The following is a 27,129-nucleotide window of genomic DNA, read 5'->3' as shown; positions in this document are numbered from 1 at the left end:
TTCTCTTAACAAAATGTTTTTCTTTCTTTCTTTCTTTCTTTCTTTCTTTCTTTCTTTCTCTCTCTCTTTCTTTCTTTCTTTCTTTCTTTCTTTTCTTTCTTTCTCTCTCTCTCTCTCTCTCTCTCTCTCTCTCTCTCTCTCTCTCTTTCTTTCTTTCTTTCTTTCTTTCTTTCTTTCTTGCCAATATACTCTTTAAATATGCATATACCTCCATTATCTGATTTGTAAGCTTTCAGTAGTATATGAAGACTACCATCTTTTACAGTTAAGGTGATAGGTGAATTGACCCTACCTCCCATTTTTTTTTCCACTTTTTCATCTACAGTTGTATTATATATATGTGGTCAGCACAAATATCTTTTATGTTCTGTTTTGCCACTCTAATTCCACATTGGTTTTGGTTTTAGCTCTGTGGTTAAATATATTTGTTGAAAGACTTCCGCTTCTAACCAATATGAAATAACAGGGCTTGGATTGACTTTTCCATCTGAATTAAACAAAAAATAGGCAATATATATGAAACAGTGATTTTTAAGACATTGGACATCAAGCAACAAAGGATAGTGATCCTTGAGAGAAGATAACAAAATGAGGTGGGTTTTATGATTGCCATAGCTTTTTACCTTTGAAAAGTTCCTAGGCCCTGATGCAAGAATAGAGAACCCAGGGAGAGACTGGTAGACTCCTGGAGGTGAGGAGGTAGAGGTAAGAGTCTGAACAGATTAAAAACAAAAACAAAACAGAATACTGAAATAGAGAGAACTGCTCAAAAAGAGAACTCGAGATTTGCAGAGGGTCCTACTTAAGTGTGCAGCCGAATACAGGTCAACACATACTTGTTAGGAAACTCTCAAGGCTAGAGAAAGAACCATCTAAGAAGAGTAAAAGGAATAGTGCCCATTGCTCACAAAAGGCCAGAAATAATGCCTTCCCCCATCAGCCACACTTGAAAACCTCATGATTCAGTCAGAGCTATGATCTCAACTGAGGCTCATTTGGGAAGGGTCTGCTTCTGAGCTAATATGGTTCTTGGTAGTATTTATTTCTTGCATGCTATCCCCCAGAGGTCACCCTCATTTTATTACTATGGGAACCATCCTAACATGGCTGCTTATATCCTTGCAAGGCAAGATGATACAATCTTATATAAGCACATACGTCCTGTCACCTTTGCTGTATTCTATTGTTTAGAAGCAATAGCTGTTCCTGCCTGTACATCTATATACTTCAAAGGGAGATATTATGCAGGACATGAATACAAGGAGATGGAGTCATGGGGACCACTTTAGAATCTGTTCTCTACACTAATGATTAGGAGAATGTTTTAAAAGCAGATGGATTGAAACAATAATAAGTTACTTCAGTTACAGGTTGCTTCAGAAGAACAAAGTTAAACAGGCAGCAGATATCTCCTTGGAAACATTGCAAAGGGGAATACAGTGGAGCAACATCTTCAGAGCACTGAAAGAAAACCAAAAACTGTCAATCTAGAATTCTATACCTAGTGAAAATATCACTCAAAAACAAAGGTAACAAAGACAGTCAAAATAAAATATATAAGTTCTAGGGATGTGATATACAGCATGATGACTATAGCTAATAATGCTGTGTTATATATTTGAAAGTTGCTAAGAAAGTAAATCTTAAAAGACCTCATCATAAGAAGGAAAAGACAAATTTGTATGGTGATGGATAGTAACTATACTTATTTTGGTGTTCATTGTGTAATGTATTGTATCATATTGTACACTTCAAAGTAATATATTGTTTTTAAATATATTTAAAATTTTTTTCAATTGCAATTGGCATACAGTATTATATTAGTTTCAGTATATAACAAAGCGATTAGACATTTATATAACTTACAAAGTGATCACCCCAACAAATCTAGTACCCATCTGACATCATACATAGTTATTATAATATTATTGACTGTATTTCTTACGTTATACTTTATATCCCCTTTACTATTTGTGACTACCAATTCGTACTTCTTAATGCCTTCCCTGTTTTCACTCCCCTAACCCTCCCATCTCGCAACCCTCAAAATGTTCTCTGTATCTATGATTTTATTCTTTTATTTTGTTCCTTAGATTCCACATGTAAGTGAAATCATATGGCATTTGTCTTTTTCTGTCTGACTTTCTCCATTTAGCACAATACCCTCTAGGTCCATTCATGTTGTTGCAGATTGCAGCATTTTGTTCTTTAAAAAAAAAATTTTTATGACTGAATAATATTCCATTGTATGTATGTACCACCTCTTCTTTAAATACAAACAAACAACAGCAACAAAAAACCAAATAAATAAACAAAAAGCCCAAAAGTAAAATAAAGATGTTGTGGTGTTTTTTGTTTGTTTGTTTGTTTGGTGTGTTTGTTTGTTTGGTTTTTATCCTAAAGAGAAAAGAAAGAGTTGAGAAGGAAAGAGGAAGTAAGCAAGAAATTTCATTTGGTGTCATTTAGGACATTAGGTACCTGCCTCCCAACATTACCTACATTAAATCTTTGATTCCTCTTGAGTCATACATAATCTTAGGTGAGGAATATATTGTTTTCCCTAAATCTGGGCTGATATATGTGTATATTTGTGCATCCCTACTTTATTGATAGGTGATGGCACTCAAGTCAAAATATATGTCTTCTTTTGACTAATTTTATCTACTACTATTTTATAAAATATTTTTTAAAGGAGCAATGAACTTCTTAAGTTGAGCATCTTAAGAAGTCCTTTAACTAAAGAATAACTTGAGGGTTTCATATTTAATTGAGAATAACATGTTAAAATATTTAAAAATTTAAATTGTAATTTAAATTATTTAAATAAAATAGTTATTTAGATTGACTTTAAATAATTTAAATTACTTAAAATAACATTTAGCATGATTTTCCAAATGTAACTTCATTTTAGTATCAAAAATATTTTTGTTTTGCCAGTGAGGGTCTCAACTCTAGTCTCCTTAAGTGTGGGTAGAAAAAATTAATACTTGTGCTTTCCATTTTATAAGGTTTTTATAATCTTTAATTTTACATTATATGTGAAAATACTTGGAAAACTGGGGCTACAAAATTGTAAGGTATAGTGTTTAGAATCATAATGTCATTTTTAACTTCATGTCAAACATAACTATACTTCTGATTTTCAAAATGCCTACCACAATGAAGATAATTCTTGAAGTACATGTTTTTATTTTAGGAAATTAGTTTTCTGTATCTGTAATATGGTTTCTGTTTCAGTCTAATGGCTTTGTTCCACAAATTATTTGGTTTTCCACTTTATAAGTTTTAGTCCTGGATCTATTTGGTGCCACCTTTATCATGAATTCTAGTATCGCTGCAGTGGTTTAAATGGCTATGATTTTTACTATCTTGATGTATAATATAGGAAATAGTCTGTTAAAAAGTATTTCACCCAAGTATTGAAATGTTCAGCATGGTTTTAATTGACACCCTATCAACCCAAAGAAAGTTATTGATTTACTCCTTTAAAAAATCACTTTAGTGTTTTTGCATAATTGACATATAAAGATTTTCATTTACAGTAATCAGAGTTTGGGCAGCATTATTTCGATACCAGTAGGATAAAGAAGGTTAGAGATTTTAGTAAACGCTAGAAAGCTTTTAACACTGTCATTACGGTGAAAGTCGTGAAGTATTAGAAACAAAATACAGCTGGCCAACTCAGACCTATAACATAATATATATAGTGAAAAAGTTCAGAGATATGAAGTACAACTAGGGGTTCAGAGCAGAAGTCATTTGTTTTCATGGAGACATTGGTACCTGACTCAACTCTGAAGGATGGATAGCGCTGGGATGGACATGGAAGAGTAGCCAGACATCATAATAATAGCTTACAGTTACGTAGCATTTACTATTTTCTAGACATTCTTCTAAGTGCTTTCCATGAAACACATTTCACAGTTATATTAATAATTAATAAGGTGATTATTATCTTCACTTTTGAGTTGAAGAAACTGAGACAGAAATTTGTTAAGTGACTCATTTCAGGTCTCACAGCTAGTTAATTGTGGTACTGCCATGAAAACTCAGGCATTCCAGCCTCAGAGTCTTTTTTCTTAATCACTATGTTGTTCTGCCTCTAATTAATGTTATGTATTTTGTGGGGACAGCAGGATAGGAGAAACTAAGAAAGATTGAAATTATGGAAGCCTTCGAAAGGGAGGTGGAAGCACTCATGTTATGTGAGTATAAAGCAGTTAAGGCTTTCTAGAATATAATTTGGTAATACTATATTTTATCAAGAATTTCAGTAATCATACGCTACATATTTGTTCTAAAGAATGTTGGGAGACAGTTCTCCTTGGGTGTCTTGCCATTTCTGTATGCCTTGCAAGCAGAGGCATTAAATGCCTTTTTGTTCTGGACTATCTTTTCAAGGAAGTTTGTATAACAAAACAGCATTGGAATATAGAGATATTATCTCCTTTTTAATCAGATAGCTGGTTTATTTATTTTCCAGTATAATAAAGATAATGTCTCCCTACGGAGCAAAGTTTGGGAAAATTTCCTTGCAGCTTATTGTGAAAGACTTGGATTTTCTTAGCTCAGGGTTCCTTAGCTATGATGCAAACCCACTGCCTGTGCTTCATCCATCTGGACCACTCCCCATTACCCTGGTGGGCCTTGGTGGCTAGGGGACATGAGTATGATGCTTGTGTTGCTTTCTGTGTCCTGAATATTTTGACGCAGGAGTGTCATGTCCACTGCTAGCATCCAGGAAACTGTGGCAGGCTAACTTGTTAACTTGCAAGTAGGGCAAAATCTCAGACCCTTCATTGTTCTTGCCAACAGGAAGATTAGAATTTTCAATAAAGCATTATGTATAATTATTGGATAGTAATCCAGCTGTCCAACAATAAAATAACCATTTAGTAAATAATAGTACACTTATATGGTGAAATACTAATTCTATAGCCCTTAAATATGTTTTTAAATATTTGGGAATATACTCAGGAGGATGTTAAGTAAAATCGTATTATGAAAATGATATATACAGTACAATCTCAATTTTTAAAAATGTTTCATGTTCAGGGAAAACAACTGAGATAAAACATCCAAAATGTAAAAAAAACTGTTACATATAGGTTATAAAATTATATGCAATGTTATTCTTCTATTTTTGTATTTTCCAAATTATTCTATAATAAAAATACATTACTTTTATAATGAAAAAATGCACATTATTAATGAAGTCAAAGTGAGGGATTTGAAATGGTATAATAGGGAGAGTAGATATTGTATATAATATTGAAAGGGCAGTAATACGAGGATACTTTTAAAATGCATGTAGTCAAAGATCTGTTTTTCATTAAAATGCACATATACAATATAACTGAAAATCATTAAAACAAAAGTAAAAAATTAAAAAAATTGAGGTTATAACAGAGGGATAGAGGAAGCATGGATATTTTAGAAATTCTAATTTAAGGAAATTTAATCCATTCGAACATAGAACTAAGCTCATCAAAGCCTCTTGTTGTCTAATAAAAAGGAATTAAGTCAGTTAATCATAAGTAACAATGTTTGCATACTGAAGTACTGAAAAAAGAAATGATTGTTTGACATTTGCTTTAAAATATTCCAGCAAAAAATAAATAAATAAAAGTAAAGTGAGATTGATAGTTGAAGTAGCCTTGGCAAAAATATTGATAGCTGTTAAGTTGTGTGTTGGGTACCATGAGATGTACCATAAGTTTTTGTGTGTGCTTGAAAATTGCTATAATAAAAAAATAAAAGATCACTAAGTTATATAGTCTTGAGACAATGTCTCTCAACATTGGCTGCACGTTGGTATTACTTTGGAGCTTTAAAAAGTACGGATGCTTGCATCTCTCCTCCTCTGATTCTAATTTAATTGGTCTTAGGTATGACTTAGGCATCAGGATTTTTTAAATCTCTCAGGTGATTCTAATGTATAGCTTACGTTAAAATCCATAGTGCTAAGTGGACTCTGTTAGGTAGATCTTTATTGTAAGGGATATTGAATATAGTAATGGATATTTTTGGCAGTACTTCCTTTAAAAATGTAGATACATTTTCTTTTATGTTGGTTCATGGAACATCCCCTCAGTAAAAAGTAAAAATAGGCTAATTTTTTTTTTTTTAAAAGATAGTCCTACTGAGTACCTGAATAAAATAGTGTAGGCACATAGCTTAATGGTTCTTTCACTTGATAAAATGGTAAGTTTCAGTGTTTCTAAGGAATGAATAACTAACGTATCCCTTTCAGATATTAGTTGAATAGGAAGAAGCTTAACTGATGTAGAGAGGATAGTTTTTAAAATTTTTCATTTGAACATTTTATAACTTTCTTAAAGTAATTCCTATTCATTTTGGAAAACTAAAGAGAATATTTAGAGATATAGAAGAAAATGATCAGCCATAGCTTCATTATCCATGGTAAGTATTGATAACTTTTTATAGCATTTGATTTCAAATTTATTTTAACTTTTTATTGAAAAATTTAAAACATAAATGAAGAGATGGTAGTATCATAAATATATAAGTACCCATCACTTACCTTCAATAATGATCAATTCATGATCAATCTTATCTCATCTCTGAGTCCCTCCCATTTTATCCATGTCTCCCCCATACTGGATTATTTTGAAACAAATCTTGTATATTATATCAATTCTTTTATAAATATTTTAGTATGTATTAGAGCAAATAATCTTCAGGTCATTAACACGTATCTGAGGTATTGGTATTCTACATCGACTGAAAGAAGATCCATATGCTACAGTTCCTAATTTTGTAGTTGCCAAAGATGGTGTTGTGTTATAAAAGTGAAAATCTGGCTTATATCCTTGAGCTGCAGAAGGATCTGCTGGCAGGGCCGAGACTTTTCTCAGAAAGTAATTCCATCAGTTTAAATGATGAAATAAGTAGTAGACTGAAATTCGAGAAACCCAGAATTCTAGCCATTAACTGGGCTTTAATTAGGAAGAATTTGAGGATTAAAGTTACCTAATGTTTTGCTTTAAAATAACCTAAATTGGTCTCTTGTTCTCATTTTATTTAGAGCCAGGTAGTTTCCCAAAGGGTTTTGCAGATTAAGTTAGTCATACTGTGTTTTGGTAAAATTAACATGGAGGCAATATGCTAGAAAGGAATTAAAGACAGAGAAGCCATTTAAGAAGGCATTCAATTTTTGTGGTGTGAGCTGATAAAAACTCAGTGTCAGAGGATAGGGGAACAGGCAAAACTTAGCATCTTTATTTATAGCAAAAATTACTTGCTTGATGATACTTTGTTATAAGAGTTAAAGTTCAGGAATAATCAAATATGCCTTTGATCCTACTTTAGAGATCTAGCATAATACTATGCTCTTGGCAGAAGCAGTGAAGTTGGGAAGGGCAAGGGATAATGGGGAAAGAATGGGATGAATTAGTCCAGTATTACTATACTAAGTTTAAAGTAACAGCATGGCATCCAAGTAGGTATTTCCTGTGGGCCACTGGAAATAGAGGACTAGAGTTCAAGTGATACTGGAAAAATAGAGGACTAGAGTTCAAGTGATACATACATGCATTTATTTGCTCAATATATTATCAATAGTCAGGAATTGGGATCCAAAGATAAATGAATAAGATAAAGTCTCACCTTCAGGATCTTTGTATGTAGATTAGTATAAAATAAAATAATAATAAAAAACATTCTAGTTGGGTAAGTTGCAAAGATATAGGGGTACATAATCCAACTTGGGTATCTATGGACGGATCTAGGAGTACATAATCCAACTTGGGTATTAACGGAAGGATCTAGGAAGACTTGGACGGGTGATTACAATTGATTCTTAAGTGATATAATAGAGTTAGTGGATTGTTTTGAGGAAGGGAGCGTGAGACAGTGGCATGTCATGCAAACTGGGTAAGAATAAAAGTAAAGACAAAGAAGTAAAAGGCAACTTGATGTTTGAAAATAACCACAGTAATTTCTTTATTCTTGAAGTTCTAAGTGTGAAATAGATCTGGGCAGGAAATGAGTTCAGAGATTTAGGTGACATTTCACATGCTAATTTAAGGGACTTGCATTTTATACAAGGGAGTTACCTGGCCAGATTTGCATTGTTGAAACATGGCTCTTGTTTCTAAGTGTAAGATGAACTTTTGGAGAAGGCAAGCTTCGAAATAGGAAGATTAGGTGGATTTTGCCATAGACCAGGCTTCACTATGTACAAGAGAATAAGGATGAAAATGAAGGGACAGATTTGAGAAACAGACAGGAAGCAAAGTGGATGGGATTCATTAATAGGTTGTTTATGGAAACTTAGAGAAAGTAACTCAAAGGGAGGGATGACTCGCAGGTTTCTGGTTTGGTGAATGTTTGTGCCTATATCTGCAACAATAATTTTAGCAAAAGGACATATTTATTGGATTAGATGATGAGTTCTGTTTTGGACCTTTTGAATTTAAGGTGCCAGTGGGTTATCCACGTAAAGATTTCCAATAGACAGTTGAATATCTGTAGGTTGGGTGGGAAGTCTAAGTTTGAAGCCCAAATCTGGGAGTCGTTAGCATATAAATGGCACTGAAACTCTAAGAGTGGACATTCTCTTGTAGTATCAGCATTATGTTCATGATCAATATAAATATGCTAAATGTATACTGAGCAAACTATCCAAGAACCAAAATGTTTAATGAACTCTACTTAACCTTTTTTAAATTTGCTTACCTTTGAACTGACCAGATACATACTTTAAAAAAACTGAAGGCTGAACCTAACCTGTCTTTTTAATATATTTATTTTCCCCCAAATTTTAATCCTAGCACTGAAGTATCATACCAAAATATCATTTTAACTGAATTGATAGACCATTTACTTGGAGTTCCTAGAATTGGGTGGCTGATGTGTACAGGACACTGTCTGTATTCATTGGAAAAGACTTCAAAGGTAGTCCATATAATGATTTTGGCAATAAAAATAATTTAACTTTTTTTATCTCCCAGCTCAAGCACAAGTCATCTAGGGTGAAAAATTACTCCCAGATGAGCGTTCAATTGCCAGCAATCCAAAATTTAACCAAATTGGATCATCACACACGGTGTTTGGAAGGAAGACTGACAAAATGTACTTTTACCAGAGTCTAGGAAGCGTACGACTTACTTAACTGCAGTGGTCCTGGGAAATGGTATTGGCTAAACATCAGGAGTAATTAAGTCTAATGATGTTCATTTGTAGGAGAGTTTGCCAATGCTAATTTTGGTGAGATCTTATGTAATGAAAACAAAAATAAGAAAGTATAAACTATAGAATGATGAATAAAGAATTCACCAATATTATAGTATTTTGACGTTTGATTCATCATTTATTTGGAATTTCATTCCAAAACCAGAATTGATCAGTTATATGGTAAATAGCCTCCAATACTTATATAGTACTTACAGTGTGCCAAGCATTGGTCTAAGCACTTACATATTCTCACACTACCCATTAGAAGAGTACTGTTCTTAGCTTTATTTATCACATGAAAGAACCGAGGCAAATAGAGGGTAAGCAAACTTGCCTAAGAACACATAGCTAGTAGTTGGTGAAGCAGGTTCGTTTATCTTTTCAGAGATAAGTACAAGTTGGTAGTTATAAAATAGTCATGGGAATATAAAGTACAGCATAGGGAATATAGTCAATAATATAATAACTATGCATGGTGCTGGGTGGGTACTAGACTTATTGGAGGATCACTTCGTAAATTATATAAATGTCTAACCACTGTGCTGTACACCTGACAGTAATATAAAATAATATTGAATGTCAACCGTAATTGAAAAAAAAAGAATAAAAAACCTATATCTCATAAAAAAAAATTAAAGTAAAACACTACTTTAGAGGGTGCTTATATCTAGGCAAAAAAAAAAAAAAGTCAGTGCTACACTCTGGTGGTCTGCCTTTAGAGTCCATGCTCTTAACCACAATACTAATTTAAATGTTAGTGAATGCAATTGAAAACAGTGTGTCTATGCATTGTGGAGTTTTACAAAATACAGAGATGATGTGATTATTGCCCCTTAAAAACATGCAGTCTCTGGTACTGTTTCTAAAATAATTTGCATTGCAACATACCAGTTATTCTTTTGATTAAATTTTTCCCTACTGCTGTATAAAGGTGATATTGGCACATAGTCCATATATTTTTTAAAATCAAAGGAATTTTTTAAATGAAAAATTTTAATTGTCTCTTTAGGTTAAGTGTATCTTATAGCAATGTACAAATTAGGTGTAGGGATTACTAATTTTAGTAGATTTTATAAGGACTTCAGTGTGTAACAGCATATGTAAATATTCTGCTCTTAAGCCAAGAAATGTATTATAAGTGGAAATTATTTCAATCAAATAATTAAAAATATATGAGGCATGCTTGCTATTAAGTTTTATTATTAATACTTTTTGATTTTTAATTATAAAAGTAATATACAATCACACAATAGAACATTTGGAGATAAAATAGAAAATCCATAAACTCAGCAGCTGTTATACTTCATAGTCTAACTTCCTTATAGTCTTTTCTGTATATCTATTACATTATTTTAATAGTAGTATATTTATAATTTTGTGCTTTAAAATTTTTAATTTTATTCTTAATATTATTGAAAATCTTTTTGTTTTGTAAAAATAGAGGACTTATTTGTCTTTTGAATAAATCTACATTTTTATATTCTGGGTTTGCTTCATAGTCTATACTAATTTCACAAATTACAATTCAGAAAAATTTTTGTGTTATTTCTTTGTGTTATTCCCTTCAGCCTTATCTCATTTCCCAGCCTTGGCTTTCCTCAGCTAGGCACAGTCAGGTGCACTGACGCCCCCTACCTGTAGGTTCAGTCCTGCACAGCACCTGAGCCATTCTTACCTGAGTCAGCAATATATTTCTACCTCAGCCCCACTGATTGGTATGACTTGCAGTTCGCTTTATCCGTGCCAGACCTCAGACTCATTCACACGGATCTTTAGACAACTCCACTCTCAGCTGACCCTCCACTCTGCAAGTCCCTCTATTGCCATTTGCCACGGGATCAGCCCTAGGGCCCTCACTTTGCTGCTTTCCCCCTTATCTCTTCTCATCCTTTAATTGCCAGTTTTAGCTCTGTTTCATCTCCTTAGTCTTCCTTTTCCCTAGTCATTCTCCTTCATCCTATAGGTCCATTCTGGGCTTTTGTTATTACTCTTTTATTAGTTCCTGCCAATTTTGTCCCCTGCATATTCTCAGTCAAACTTGGTGTGTGACACCTGTTTAAGAGTCACCTTCTGAATTCTGAGTGAGACTTCTTGGAATCTTTACTCTTCTGTTTTACTCATTGAATTCAACCTACACTTTGCCCAAGTTATGCCCTTTGGACCTAGTTCCTTTGACTGGCCCACTAACTTTTCTGATGGTAGGTGCTACCAGTGGTTCTGTTTCCTCTGGTGTGTATCCTGCCCTGAGACCAGAGGCCACAGCTTATCTCTTTTTCCTTGCTGGCCTCTTCTTCAGAGGCCTGAGACAACATAGGACAGTGTCAGCATGATTTCTTCCAAAGACAAATTACTGTATAAAGCCAAGAGAAAAAAAGACAAATTTTAATGTGTATGGTTACTTTAAAAAAATTTATTCACTGATTTTTCTTAAATCTCTTCAAATCCTTTTTGCAACTGAACTATCACTTGAAGCAAAAGGAGCAACTGTCTGTGTCACGTCCAGACATCCTTGTACTGCGGAGGCTCTAGATGCAGTGAATGTTGTGTCTAGATTTAACATGACTATAACACATGAAATAAAAGAGTCCATCAATACAGACTAAATTAAAATTGGAGTTGCATAAATAGAATCTATGGTGAGCTGTTGTTGAGTTGCCTCATTTATTCTACTTATTGACAAATTTTCATAACTTACTCCTTGAATAAATTATCCAAGAATCAGCCCGTGATTTCCTTTATATATCACTTCATATTTGTACAAAGGTACTGCCATAATAAAATCTTATAATGATTACTGTTTTTACTACTTGGTTGGGCTGGATGTTTTTTATAATGATTACTGTTTTTACTATTTGATTGGACTGAATTTTTCATTTACAATTTATATAAAAATGGAACAACATCGCAAGTCTGCTATTAAAAAGAGCTCGATAATTCTTTCATTTTTTTCAACTCTGGGGACATTCAGATCCTTTCCCTCTTTGTCATACACGTAATTGGCCATATCAGTAACATGATTAGCATATACAACTTCTTTTCTCTAAGAAATCAAATTTGGGCATTCATTTCTTTAATTTCAACATCCTGACATTATGCCATTCCTTATTCTCTCTGATTTATATGTGGAATTCTGTGGCATGGCTAATAACTTATAAAATGCAACAAGTGGGGAGGTTCTCCAGCAGGTGACTGGAACAAGATAGCCGCAGGCAGTCTACTCAATTAAATGTGCCATTCCCATGGTATACAGTTAGGATGTACAAGTAATTTAATGATGTGGGTCATAATCGAAGTAAGTTATTGGCCCTGGAGAAATCCATGAAAGAAGTAATGAAGGATCCCAGCTAGTGGAAGAATATGGATATGGAGAGTCTAGTTAAGAATCAATTTAGACGGGCTGGTACTTGATTTCAGTTTGATCTGTTGAGACCAAGTGTTCCCCATAGTTCTTCCACATTGTACTCAGATGTCCCAAATCACATCATCCTTGTCACTAACTTAGAGGATTTCTGGTATTTTGTCTGGATTGTATGTGTTTGTCTTAGGGGTAGCTATATATGTGCAAAGAAAGGGTTGTGAAAGGAAGGGAAAAGAGTTCAAGTTGGGCGAAGTTCCCAGACCATCTAGGTACTCCTCCTTTGCTTGCAAGCGTTTTTATATATTTCACATATCAGAGTTTTGTGTATGAATTCCTTTGAGAAAACTGGTTGTTTTAAAAAAGTTTGAGAACTACTCCATCCTTCTACCACAGATACAAAGACTCTATTTACTGCTGTCTCCTCTTTATCTGTTGATGTTAAAGAGGTTTATTAAGCACCTGTTGAATGTCAGGCCTTGTAACACTTTATTAGGTATCCTAGTCATCTGTTGGGCTATTTGAATGATCGCTGCTCTTCAAGTTTAGGTTTCTCTATAGTTCTGCACACAACTCACTTATCTTTTATCTCTACTTTTTTGATGATCTTATCTATAATTTCAAAATAACTTCTATAGCAAAGATTACAAAATCTATGTCTCCAGCCTGGCTTTGCCATTTTATACCTGTGTGAGGTCATCCTCGATGAGCCTCAGATTTCTTGATTATACCACTGATGGTGCTATTACCTTCCCAACCCTATACGGATAAAAGGAGATAGAGGCACAAGTTTGTAAATCACACAGATTGAAAGAATAGTATTGTTATTATTGCTGTAATCAACATCTTCAGGACCATATTTCTAACTTGTTTTTAGGAGGAAATGCTCATTTGTATGGAACTCACTACCTTTAACTTAAGATTTACTAAACGGTGCTCGATCATTCCTTTTCCTTACATCAGACATCACCCTCGATTTTATATTTGTATTAATGGCACATCTTTCCAATAGTCACTATATCTTAAAATCTTAAAAGTACATTTTAATCCTTTCTTATCATATTTCTTCAGATCTTCATGGAAACTTGTCTGGATTAGTATAATAATCTCATACCTGGTTCCCTGGTCTTCTGTCTTCACTATTCTATTTTGTCTTCTGTTCTGGGTTTTGGTTGTTTGTTCGTTTGCTTATTATTTTTGCTTTTTGTTTCTCTCCTAAAAAGTATAGCCTCCATGTTCATGAAACATAAGTGTCCCCGCCACTGCCTCTACAGTACAGTTAAGATTTGTCAGCCTTGACTTTAAGGTCCTTTACAATACATATTTAATATACATTTGCAGCTTTTTCTTTTGCAACTCATTCTTTAGCCTCCTATCTTTCAGCCTAACTCTTTGTTCTCCAGAAGGATGTTGACCACTTTTACTTCTGGATCTTTCCACTCTTCTCTCTGGAATGTGTTCACCTGTTGAAAAACTACTGACCCTGTGAGGCCTGTGGAAAATGTCATCTGCATGAAAGAATTTGTAATTTTTCCCCAAACAGATTTGACTGTGAACCTACAATGTCACTGTTCTTTACTCTATCTCCTGGCTTCTCCATGGGTGGATAATACCTAAGTAGTGAAGTAAAAGAGTTACCTCCTTCTTAAGCTTAACTTGGTCAGTGTGTATCTGTTTCTTTGTGAACCACATTTTGAGTCGGCCTCAGCCCCATGATCAAAAAGAAGTTGGTGACAGTAATACAGTTTCATCTTATAGGTTGTGTCCTGCCATTCTACACATGCAAGAAAGAAGAGTGGCTCCTTACTAGCTTTGCTCTCAAAAATATAGGGGGGCCATTTTAATATTTTTTTTTCTTGATAAGATACAAGAATATGTAGTGAGAGAATTTTTTTCAGGCATTGGTATTTATATTCCTGTTGAAATGTAGTTGAATGAAAGTACCTTCTAATCAGAAACATTTTATAGAAAAAGTAAATTGACTCGCTCCTAGGATACCTTGCCTGTTCTTATCTTTGATTAAGGGTTGCTTCAAAAAAAATCTTCGGAGGGGCATTTAATTTTTTTTGTAGTTCGTATATCCCTATTTTAACAGATTAGACTTGATATCAAATCCTTTTTTGTATTATTACAAATCAACCAGTCTTTTACTACTTTAATGTTGTCAGCCATTCATTCTTTATTGTTTTTTTAAATGCCAGAAAATAAAATGCAAAAACCCCACCCTATATTAATGTAATTTTATGGTTAAGATTTTACATTCACAAAAGTCCAGAAATTCAAAGTTATAGTTCCCAAAAGAATCCTAATTCAGTCACATTGCATAAACTGATATTAAGGCTGAAATGTATCATCATTACAGTAATGCAAAATACTCATATATGCATGAGGACACAGTTATGGTTGCTGAGGGAACCATAATTTTGGATTTTCTGACTTTTTTTGCACATACAATCGCAACCATAATGTTAAGTTAATGCAGTTTTTTTCATTGACTTTGAAGTAATATATTTGTTGCTATATTTATCTTAAAAATAAGTTTTCATCAACTCCATTTTTTTCTTTGTATATCTGTAAACCTATACTTACAGAGATGTCCCTACAAAGAGAAATACCTAAGGAATATTTCTATATAAAAATAGTTTTTAGCCTCATGTATACTCATATTCTCTCTGCCTTTCTTTCTCACATACACACACAGCCTCACACACTTATGTTACATTCTGGCACATTATAGAAGCAGGTAGCATATCCACTACCTGCTGTTGAAAGTGTTGACGATACTGAATTATTTATTCTATCTTCTACACTATCCAAAATCGTTTTGGGTACTTTGACACATTTTGGTCTCTTCCATATGGATACTTCATGGTGGCAGAGTTGCCAGATGCTCAGGTTTTGTGACAGTCTTAGTTTTTCAAGGACTGTTGGAATATTCTTAGGAGAATCTCGCCTTGTTACTGATTCCTATGGAGTGGTGAAAATACTAACATTTCTTTGAAAGTGTTTTTCAAGACAAGGAGTTATTGCAAAAAGTTAGTGGAATGTCCCATCTGAATCTATTTAACTTTGGGAACTTAGTAAGGGAGCGAGTTAACATGATATTCATTTGCAATCAGTCGGCATCACTCTAACTATGAGTAACATTAACAGTGTATGTGATACGGGGATTAAAACAAAGTTAAAGTTATTTAAAATATTAAATCTTAACTCTCATATAACTTCAGCCCTTTGTTTATATCTTAATTGCCAAAATGCAAAGATGAAGAGCAGGTTGTCAAGTCTAGCTTAGCTTATCTTTTTATCTTTTATCTACTATGTATATCTACTATATATATTCCTTATCTACTATATATGTATATATAGATATAGATATAGATATAGTTATAAATGTGGATATTTATAGTCCTGGGCATTTGCTTTTCCTCTGCCGTATTAATAGAAACTCATAATCTTCCCCTTTTCTAATCCCTATGCTTAACACACACTGAAATGGAAATTCTCTTCATTTTTTAATGTCCATCTCAAATATTTTACCCCTTTAAAGCCTTTCTGGCTTTCCTGAGCCAAATTGAGGTTCCCTGCTTGCTTCTCTCATGGCATTCTGTGTATTTCTGAACATTCTCAGACCACTATTATGTACAAGTAGGGGAAAGGGAAGAAAGGAAAGGACTGACTCAGCAGGATGCTTCCATGCTGTGCCTTAGGTATAAATCTCTTACATGGCAAAGAGAAGCTCTGGATGGTTTTTATGTGACCTATGGCATGTGACCCTCAGATATCGGCAATGGAAAATTCAAAGAAAATTGAGACTCAGATAGCTATAGCAAGTCTCTAGTGCATATTTATACCCACATTTGAGTACTTCTGTCTGTATTTTGTGGAAAGGGCAAAACACGGTCAAAGAAAGTTTTCTGTGTTTTTTCCTCCCCTCAGTGAGTGGGCTTTTCTCCTGTCTAAATTGAGAATATTTTCATCCCAATGTCTAACTCGAAACTGCTCCCACTATTGGAATTAGGAAGCAGGCTCCCAAGCAACACCTGTGACTTCCTTTCTGTAGCTGACTCTGTAGCTTTGCCTCTAAATGACTAACCCAGGCCAGGTGACTTCATTTTGTGCTCCCTAGTCACTTGGTAAGAAAGTGTGGCCTAGGAAATTTTAAGTTCTTTATAGCTCTAATATTTGATGAGTCTCACATATGTGAGTGTAGCATGGTGAGACTGAAAGTTACTCTGTCATGTAGATTGTATTTAATGACTTTCGTACGTCCTTTTTAGGTAATCTCAAAAATATTATTTAAATGGCAGTTTTTACTTTTCATCTGTTTTTCTCCTGTACTTATGTACATATTACTTTAAGGGAAAAAAAGAGAGAGGGGCAGTTCTTTAAATTGTGATCAAGAGAACCATATTTTTTTTAAAAAAAGCTACTGTTTTTTATTTATAAAACAACCATGTAGATTTAAAATTTTTCATTTTACTTTATTAAAATAGAAAGTTTTGATCTTTGAAAAACTAGCTTTTGCATGTTTTACCCTCTGTGATATAGAATGAGAAACAAAATGTTATAATTTTTACATCGTTGGCTTGATGATAAAGAAACACAGGATTAACAAATCCATGTTTATAAAAATTTTCATCTTTAAAATAAAAGTAAAGAAGACCAAAGCATACAGTCCTGGGACTTATACCTTCAAATTCTTTTTCCATTGTAGATGTACTACATTAATATTTCATTTTCCCAAACTCTTTTTGAGTGCCTACTGTATCTTGTATATTCTACTAGTTTTGACTTATGTAATTAATTATCTAGTGATAGAATTAAAGTGATGTGTAAAATAGCAATACACTGGAGATACTAAATAAATTATTTAGAGGAAGGTATTTCTCCAAATGGCATATTAAGCATCAAACTCAGGGAAAATTTCAAAGAACTGTCTTGGACTTGCCAAAACAAACATAGAAGAAATAATCAAAACACAGGAATAATCTCTATGAGAAGCATAACAAAATGTCACAAATCAAATGATAGAACAACTCAGTAAAGTACAGGATTCTGGGAAGCAAATTTAGAACAAATACTCATAAGTACCAAAAATTTTAGATTTTAAGAGCTATTATAGAAAGACAGACTATTTAGGAGGCATTTTATTTGTACTTGTTAATTTTAGCAGTAGATGTGACTCAGTAAAAATAGCAAGTTACCATAGTTTTCCTTGTTAGCTTATTCACTATTGGGGTACAAAATACCTTTCCATGGTTGTCAGGAATACTTTAGTTGATATATACCAGGCAGGATGATATTATGATTGTTGTTATTATGATTATTTTAACTATTCCTGTGTCATAATATACATGATGATAATATCTAAAAGCCACTCTATGCTTGCCTGTGATTTGTTTCTCAGGCTTATGCCTGAACTTAGCTTTCTGTATCTATTTGAGTAATAGTCTTCTGGCTTGAACTGGTCAGCGTGTCCTTAAATGTACATAACCTTAGACAGCGTTGATAGGATTGTGTTGGAGTGATGATAAGACATATCCATTATCTTGGGTCTCTGGTCTTCCAATTTTATAATATTTAGAAATGAACTCCAGGGACTTATGAATGGCATGAACTAAAGGGCAAAGAACATTCCAATATAAAATGATATGCTGCTGTTAAGGAGTAGTCTTCTATGATAGATTAATCATGAGGCGAATTATAAATATTTCACATACTAATTATATTAGTTTATGGAGATAAAACACCATGTGAAGTGTTCCCAGCACACTCAGCAAGTTAGATGTGCTTTGCATATTAATTGACTGACTTCTTCAAGGCTGACGATCATGAATCCCTGAAGATGACAGAAATTATTATTATGACATTGTACATTCCTGATCTTTGTACCAGGTTGACACCTACCTCTCCCCTGGAGTTCCTTTTTTGGGGGGATCATATCTTAAGTACTTGATATGTTAGGATTGTAGATTGACATATTATTAGGGACCATAAGGAAAAAGTAATGGGCTTGATCAAAAATGGTATCAAATGACATTCCCTAGAATGTTGGGTACTCAGGTAGGAAGGTAAGTGCATTCTTTGGGAGGCATGAGATGCTGTCCAACTTGCATTTTGATAGTAAAAGTAAATATATTGAACACGTCACTATAAACAGATAATCAACCAATTTTATTTTCTCAGCTTCATTGAGGGAATAAATAACTGACTTATTCATTCATTCATCCATTCACTTATTTGAAAACATTTATTGAGCACCTGGAATAGGGTAGTGCACAAGGAAGATATAGGACCTGCCCTAAGAAAACTTAAATCCAGTGTGGGAGATGCCATGTTAAGGAAACTATAGGATACTAAAGAAAAGAACAGCAGATCTAATTTATCTCATTAAGGAATATACTTTAATGGGAGAAAACAAGATAACATACGAAATATTGGAGAAACATGTAGAACAGCTATGTAAAAATCTATAACAAACCAGAACCCACATTTCTAACTGACACATTTGCCGACCAGGACCTTCAGTTAAATAAAATCTCTAATACGATTTCTTTCATTAGTCTGTTGTCTGTTATCTTTAGTTACCTACTAGTACTCCATTTATATTTAGCATTTGTGAAAACTGTCTCTTTATTTTTCTTCTTCTCCAACTCCTGATTTGTTTTCCCCTCTTGTGTTAAGGAATGTCACCACCATCTGATTACACAAGCTAGAAACTTCTGAGTCATGCTTACCCTCTCACTCCCAGCAACCAAGTCAGACATTTCTGTTTCCTTCATTGCTCAATTTTTTGCTCACTTCATATCAGCCACTTCTCTCTATCCCATTTCCCTGACCTCCTTGTTATTTCAGTAGGCTGACTCCTTCATGTTATTTAGGATGCTGCCTCAATTATATCTCTTCCGGAGCTTCTTCCTTGATGGTCATTACCTTTCCACAATTTGTTTAACAGTGTAATCACTCAGTAAGTATGTGACGAATGAAGGGATGAAATAAAACTATTCAGGTTCGTACAATTCTTCTTTATACCATATATATTCTTTTATTTCTCAACTACAGACTATAGTAAGAAGTAAAGTTAATAGGAAACATTGAATCACATTCTTATCTTGATGATTCAAAATCAGTGTGGAATAACTGAAAAAGTAGAAGCTTTGGGACCATATCAACTTGGATTTGAAACTCATCTCTGCCTAAGTAATTGCTGTTGGCTTAGCATTTAACCAAACTCTTGTGCTTTAATTTCTTAATTGGTAAGATGTGGATAATAAGACACGTCTCTAAGGGTGATGATTAAATGAGATAATATATGTAAAAAACCTTGCACAGTAAACAATTCCCTCTCTTCCTTTAGATTATTATCACATTTGAATATTATGTCTATTTAAGGATTTCATTATCACAAATTAACGATGGAGAGCCATGGTTCTAAATTAAATAGTTTTATCTGTATTTGGGTAAGTAGAGACCAACCTCCCTTATTTTGAAAATGGTAGTGAGAGTGGTATTTTTTTTATTCCTTATCTCATTTTACTGTCATTTTTCTTAGCAAATGAGCGTTCACAATTTAGTTAATTAAGTATAATAAGAAATAAAGCAATTGCTAGTATAATAATAAATGTATGATGGATCCTCATATTGCCAATGAGTAAAGTAAAACTCTAACAAACTTCTTACCTTGCATTCGGGCACCTCTAGGTATGATGGAAGACCACCTTTCTAGTCTTATCTAATTACTTATTATTTTTTCAAACCCTAAACTTGAGCTCACTGCCCCTCCTTATTTAAATAGCACTGATCCTTCCATAACCAAGACTTCAGGACCTGGGCTTCCCCTGCCACTCTCAATAAACTTGAGGTTTCCTGGTTTTCCTCTGCTCTTAATTTGTATTTCTTCCTCTAAACTGATAGTGCTTAGTGCTTCTCCCCTCATTCTCAATCAGGCTTGCCTTACTTTGTGACATTTCTTGCGCAGAACAGTGCAGATAGTTATCTTTTTTATTGTTATTTAATGTTTCCTGTATTTTTGGCTTGTTTTATCAATTATATTGTCAGGTCTTTTACAATAGGAATGATATTTTGTACTTCTTAGTTTGTCAAGAGATTTGTCAACTTATTGATAGAATATCTAAAGTGAATTCAGAAATGCTCTAAGTGGTTCATATTACCTTGTGTTTTATAAGAATAATCTTTATAATAAATTCTAGTCCCAAAATACGTCAAAAATGTGTACACAGTACAAATTTCAATTTATTTATGGATTTTTTTTTTTCCAATACTTAGGCCTAGCCTTTCTTTCTGTTTCATTCTTTGTTGTTACAAACATTATTATTGAATGTCTTTTATGGATTAGCCATTATGCCAGATACCAAGAATTAAAAGACTTGAGAGGATGCTGGAGTAATTTGAGACATCTGAGTTTAAGTGACACCTTTATTAAAAAAGCTCATTGGGTATTATGTAATTTGTCTTCTTAAGAATCCATAAAGCAGGTCAGAGTGCTGATCACTGCAGAATAGACAGATGTTAAGAAACCAGTTGAAGAGATTGCTCAGTGGCAGGTCCTACCTATAGACCTCGATTCCATGCCTTCTGGACAAGTGTTCTTTGCACAGTGCTCTCCTGGCCATCATGATGAGCCCTGAAAGGAAACATTACCTGGTGGAGAAAAGCAAAACTGCCTGATTAATTGATGCTACACTGTGGGACAGCTTTTGGGAACCTGGATACTCTATTTAAACAGCGTAAATTACCCATCACAGGAACCTTAGGAAATTAAATGGCCACATTTCCTTTTCTTTTAGATGAGACTTTCATCTTGTGTTTTTAATTGTTTTAGCCAATGGAAACATTTTGTTATGCATTGTTCTTGAAGTTTTTTGAAAATCCATAGCATTTAAATACGCACTAAAAATGTTCTAATTAAGATGAAGTAGCTGACAACTAAAGCATATTGCCTTAGAATTAATTTTGTATATCAATGATTAATGAATATTAGAACTCAGTTATCTTTCTACACAGGTTTTATAAATTTAAAAAATATATACTTAAGCCGAAGACTTTTGAAACGTTTGGCAGTAATTTTCATTTATGCCTATATGTATAATTGAGCTCCTGTTATATTGCAACACTATCAATACACTTTGGAAGTGATAAAGTGAAGGAAAAGATAGCACTCTTCTTTTTCACTTCTCATATCTAATTCATCAGCAAACCCTGACAGTGCTGTCAGCAAACCCAGTCAGGCCGCTTCTCGTCACCTCCAGCCCTATCTCTTAGTCGAAGTCACCATCATTTCTTTTCTCCTTTCCGTTCTCCCTTCATCCAAAATGATTCCTTACAGTCTGTTTTCCTTATGATAAAGTTTTCTGATATTAAAAAGTAATAAAAAAATCTCATGAAATACGTAAACAAATGTAATAGAAATACAAGAGATTATACAATTAAAAATTAAAAGCTTTATAGATAGATGAATATAAAAAGCATGCCCTAGTTGGGGATATTATGGCACATCATATTATTAAATCTATTAAAAGTCATGTTTTAGAAATAATTTTTAACATAGTAAAACAACATGTTAAGTGTTGTGTTAAAGGCAAAAAATAAAACTACAATAATGTATACATATTACAAACAGAATAAAAGTAAATACACTCAAGGTACATGTATAATTTTGTATTTTCCCTACTTAAAATCCTTCAGTCTCTGCCCATTGTCATTACCATAAAATCCAAAATTATTTTATGTCTTACAAAGGCGCGTTGATTTCCTTAACCTCTTCTCTGGCCACTTTCTCATTGAACTAATTGCTCCAGCCTCCTTGGTCTTTATTCAGTTCCTCAACTTGTCAATTTTCTTCTTGCCTCAGCTACTTTGTTTTACATTTTATATCCATTATTTAGCCTTGCAAATAAGTATACTGGCTAAATGATCACTGGATTGCAAATAGTGACTTTCTCTTTTTTGGGGTGGTTGTGGGTGGTATTCCCTTAATTTATATTTTTTGTACTTAAAAAATTTCTATAATGAACATGGATTATCTGATTATCAGAAGGAAAAAGAAAATAGTGCCATTCCAGAATTGGAGAGCCCAATAGGTAAAATATAGCTAGCTAGTCAGGAGAAATTAAATTATCAGAAGCAGGTCAAGGATCTGTACAAGAAAATCAATTAATTGAGGAAATGCATTCAGGTTACCATGGGTAGTGTGTTGGGTTAAATAAAGAGAGCTGGTCCATCCAGAGCTGTGCTTTCCCACACAGTAGCCATTACTGAATGGTTATTTAATTTACACTTAAATTGATCAAATTGAATTAAATTTAAATTTTAGTTCCTCAGTTGCACTAACTACATTTCAAGTGCTTGATAGCCTTATGTAGCTAGTCACTACTATATTGGACAGTACAGACATAGGACATTTCCATCATTGTTGAAAATACTGTGTCACAGAAAGTACGGGATCTAGAATTCTGGAGAGTAGGTATCAAGGAACAGAAACTCAAGATAGGCAATAAAAGAGCAGAGACTTTGGTAATGAGGCTGAGGCATGTGAATCTAGACAAGGCATTTAGGTATTGAGCAAAGTGATCCAGCTGGAAGAATGGAATTTACTCCTTTGTCCAAGGCTTACTAAAACCCTGCAAGGCATTATTTAAGTATGAATAACAACTCAAACTGATATCCATGTCAAATTGTGTCCGATATCCCTGATTTGTGGTAAATGGTTGGTGGTGGGTGGGTAGGGGGGCTACTACTGAAAAGATATCATAGGGCAAGAGTGAGATAACCTAGTCCATGAAGGAGAATTAGATTGTACGTGGTGGTGGTTGGAATACTGAATACGTGTCCTGTTGCACTGCCTTTCCATACCATTTGAGATATAAAAGTGTGCATCTTGATAATAATGGCTGCACTTCTACAGAGCTTAAGTGTATTTCAGCATCTCTTTTTACATATTAAGAGAATAGGGTAAAAGGCAAGCAACTGGTTTATTCAAACTGAGCAAGAAAAGACTAAGATTTCTAATCTTGAATTGTTTGTATTTTTTGAGCAGATATGACTCAGATTGTAGATATAATGTGCATTGAAAACAATTGAAGCGTGTGTGTGGATACAATCCCCAATACATAGAAAGGTGTTAATGTGCTTGCAGCACAGAGCCGTTTTGGTTAGACGATTATAATAGCAGCTTACGTATACTTTTGGTGAGATGTTAAGTTAACTATGTAGTCGTTAATTTGAATTTAGCAGACATTTTAAATATAGGTTTCTCTTACAGAGACAAAAGTTGCAATTTAAAACTCTTTGGTGGTCTAAAAACAGCTTAATTCTGTAGTAGCATAGTAATAAGTACTAATCCAGCTTATACAGTGATTGTAGTATGTCATGTTTGTGAAAGATTGCCCAACTGCTTTCTCTGGGTTTTATGTTAATTTAAAAATATTAAACATAAAACCTTATAACATCTTCATGCTGAGATAAACTGTTCAATTTAACTTGTGCTCAAGCAGCAGCTGTCAGGAATTATCTTGTTCCTAGTGGTTTTTGCTATTACCTTGTGCCCTTTCCTGCCAGACACACAGGGTAAGATGATAAAGCTCACCTTGTTAGGATTTATTGCTTAAATAACACCTGAGGCAAGATGAACTTTGGGAGGCAAGGGATTAGCTGCTGATTGAATGATGTCATTCATTCTTTTATTATAAACTTTCTTTTTCAATTGATGGAAAGAAGCAAAGTAAAAATTGCCAATAAATCAGATCTGCATTCCTTTCGTTGGCATATTCTTTATTTATTTTGGGGTGTCATTGAGCTAAATATTTGAGGAGTTGTTTATTGTCCAATTTAACTACCATTTTACAAGTGAAAAAACAAAAATGTTTTGCTAATGATAGAGATAGTTTCCACAGTTTAGAAGTATGAGGACTATTTCAAGATTAGTAATAAAGATACAATGAATTTCCTGTTAATGATTGAACAAACTGAAGTAAGTGTTGGTGTGGGCAGTCAAAAAATGTTTAATTTTATGACAATTATTGCCATTTCACTTCTGAATATATTGCATTCTTTTGTTGGGGAGGTTTTATTTGGAAAGCTCACCTTTAGATTTGGATTCCTTGATTATGGATCAGCTGGTAGGTGGGATAAGGAGAGGAGGTGTGTGGTAAGATTAGAGTGGAGGGCCAGCCTTGATTAAACATTTGCTACAGATGGTCCACCCTGAGGATAATTCTCACGTAGGAAATTAACAATTGGATTATGACTAGAAGTACATGTATGATGGGGTTTATTGTTTATGGAACGTAGTTCCATAGCATAGTTTTCTCCTTACTGCCATATTCCCACAAAATTGTAGTTTTATAATGTATAACTTAAAGATTTGCAAGACAAGATTAATGAATTATAATATACCATTTACTTAATCAATTGTTAATGTTTTGCACATTTAAAAAATTTCTCTATATAAGTATATACAAATGAATATTTATTGTTATTACTAAGTAGCCTTTTGACCAAACCATTTAAGAATTAGTTGCAGACATCGTGAAACTTCACACATAAATAATTCAACATGTGTCTCCTAAGAATAAAGATATTCTCCTATGTAAACCCAATAAAATTATTACACTTAAATTTAAGATTGATAAAAATTTGCAATCTTATTCAATCCATATTCAAAGTTTCTCTATCGTCCTTATAATGTCCTTTATAGCTATTTTTTTTTCCCCCATCTAGTAACCAGTATGACATTTTGTTTCGGAATCTCTTTATTTTCTTTTAAGCTAATTTTTTTTTTTTCTTTTCTGACTCTGACCTCCTTGGAGATGAAGCCCAGTTGTTTTGCAGGATATATGTCTGGTTGTTTCTTCATGACTAAATTCAGATCAAGCATTTTTGGTGGGAATACTACAATGGTGATTTGTATCTTTCTCAGTGTATCACATTGGGAAATACATGATATCACTTTGTCCCATTATTGATCATACTAAATTTGATCACTTGGTTAAGTTCATGTCTATCAAATTTTTCTACGATAATGGTACCATTTTTTCTTTGTAATTAATAAGTAAAATGAGGGCTCCATTTAATGAATTTTTCGTGTGTGAAAAATGTTGAGCTTGCTCAGGTCTTAATGATTAAGAATGAGTCATTATTTACAATAATGTGTATGTTGGGGGTGGGATTAGAGGGAGAGAGGGACGAATTACCCAATAAGTAGACCTACAAGTTGCCATCCATTTTCTTTTAAGGAAAATATCAATTGACAGCTTAATATTTTGTTTTTCTCTCTTCTAAGGATAAGATTTGTAGATAGACAAATATCTTCATATTTTAGAATTTTTAATCTAAATACTAGAAAGGGTTATACTTGGTGGTGGTGGTAAGAATATTTTTGGTAAAAATAAGGCATTTTATGATCATAATTTTTCTGTTTACTTTACTTGGGTACAAATAGATGATTAAAAAAAATAAATGCATCTCCTTGGTAAGAAGTTTTTACTGTAAAGCAATAAGCCATGACAATACAGCAATGTGAATTTAAAAGAGAGATCACTGGTTTTTGGTCATATGTGCCTTTTTTTTTTTTTTTGCCCGTGAAGAAGACACTTGAATTCCTATTTATGATGTATGCACCTATTATGTAATCATTCTTCTTATGTGAAAGGCTAGTGCTGCAGATCATATAAACACCTGAAGTTAGCCATTTGGCTTGTCAGCAAGGGAGAATTTATAGTAGTTGTAATCATGGTAATAACAAGGGTGATATTTTGTATTTATTAAATACAGAAAAATGCATTTGCAGTGGAAGTGGTTCACAACCAATTCATGTTCCCGGTGTAATGGAAAGCACTTCGAGCTTAGAAGGCCAGGAGTAGGAGTCCCTGCTTGTGTGATTCTAGAAAAAAATGTTTAACCTTCTTGAACCTCATTTTTTAGAATGAAAATTAAAGCTGTAAGGGTCAAATGATGCTACATTATGTTATAAAGGTGGCATTCCATCAAATCGTGCCATCTAAATGTACTCAGCTGCACAGGAACTGTAATTTCTCCCTCTTTTGTGTCCGAATGTGGTAGGCACCTCATTAGTGAAACATTTCTAGGTTGTCTCAGACAGTTATTACTCCTTTCTGGTTGTTCCTTTAATACTTTGTATATGTCATCATTACAGACAGCATTTATCCTAGTGGACTGTCTTGTTCATCTTTTTTGTTCTTCCTGGTTAGACCATGGCACATAGTAGGCATTTAATAAATGTTTGTGGAATGAGTGAGTCAGTAGACACTGTTTTATTTATAAACATGGATAGGTAAACTTTCAGTTTTGTTCATCCCCCTCCCCAAAGAAAAGGAATCTTACTTTCTTCTTTTTTTTTCTTTTTCTTTTTTTAAATATTTATGTTTTATATAAGGAGTTTTGCAGTTTGTACACTGGTACCATTAGCAGTCCTGTAGTGGAGAAGAAAACACGAAAAAAAAAACCCAACACAGAAATATTGCAGAATAGTTAAAAAGGGTGGGGGAGGGACAGTGAGAAAACATGCCAAGAGAAAAAGACCACACTAGATAAGTCTA

The 27,129-nt window shown here is 33.6% G+C and overlaps 1 protein-coding gene across 11 annotated transcripts in view; it reads left to right on the top strand.

The window, feature by feature from the left end:
- Positions 1–27,129, top strand: part of GTDC1 (glycosyltransferase like domain containing 1) — a 338,147-nt gene that overhangs the window by 133,881 nt on the left and 177,137 nt on the right. The window lies entirely within an intron of this gene.

Source organism: Pteropus alecto, unplaced genomic scaffold, assembly GCF_000325575.1.
Source record: "Pteropus alecto unplaced genomic scaffold, ASM32557v1 scaffold3, whole genome shotgun sequence".
Taxonomy (NCBI): Eukaryota; Metazoa; Chordata; class Mammalia; order Chiroptera; family Pteropodidae; genus Pteropus; species Pteropus alecto.
Note: the sequence above shows the minus strand (reverse complement) of the source record. Positions and strands in the feature narration are given on the sequence as shown.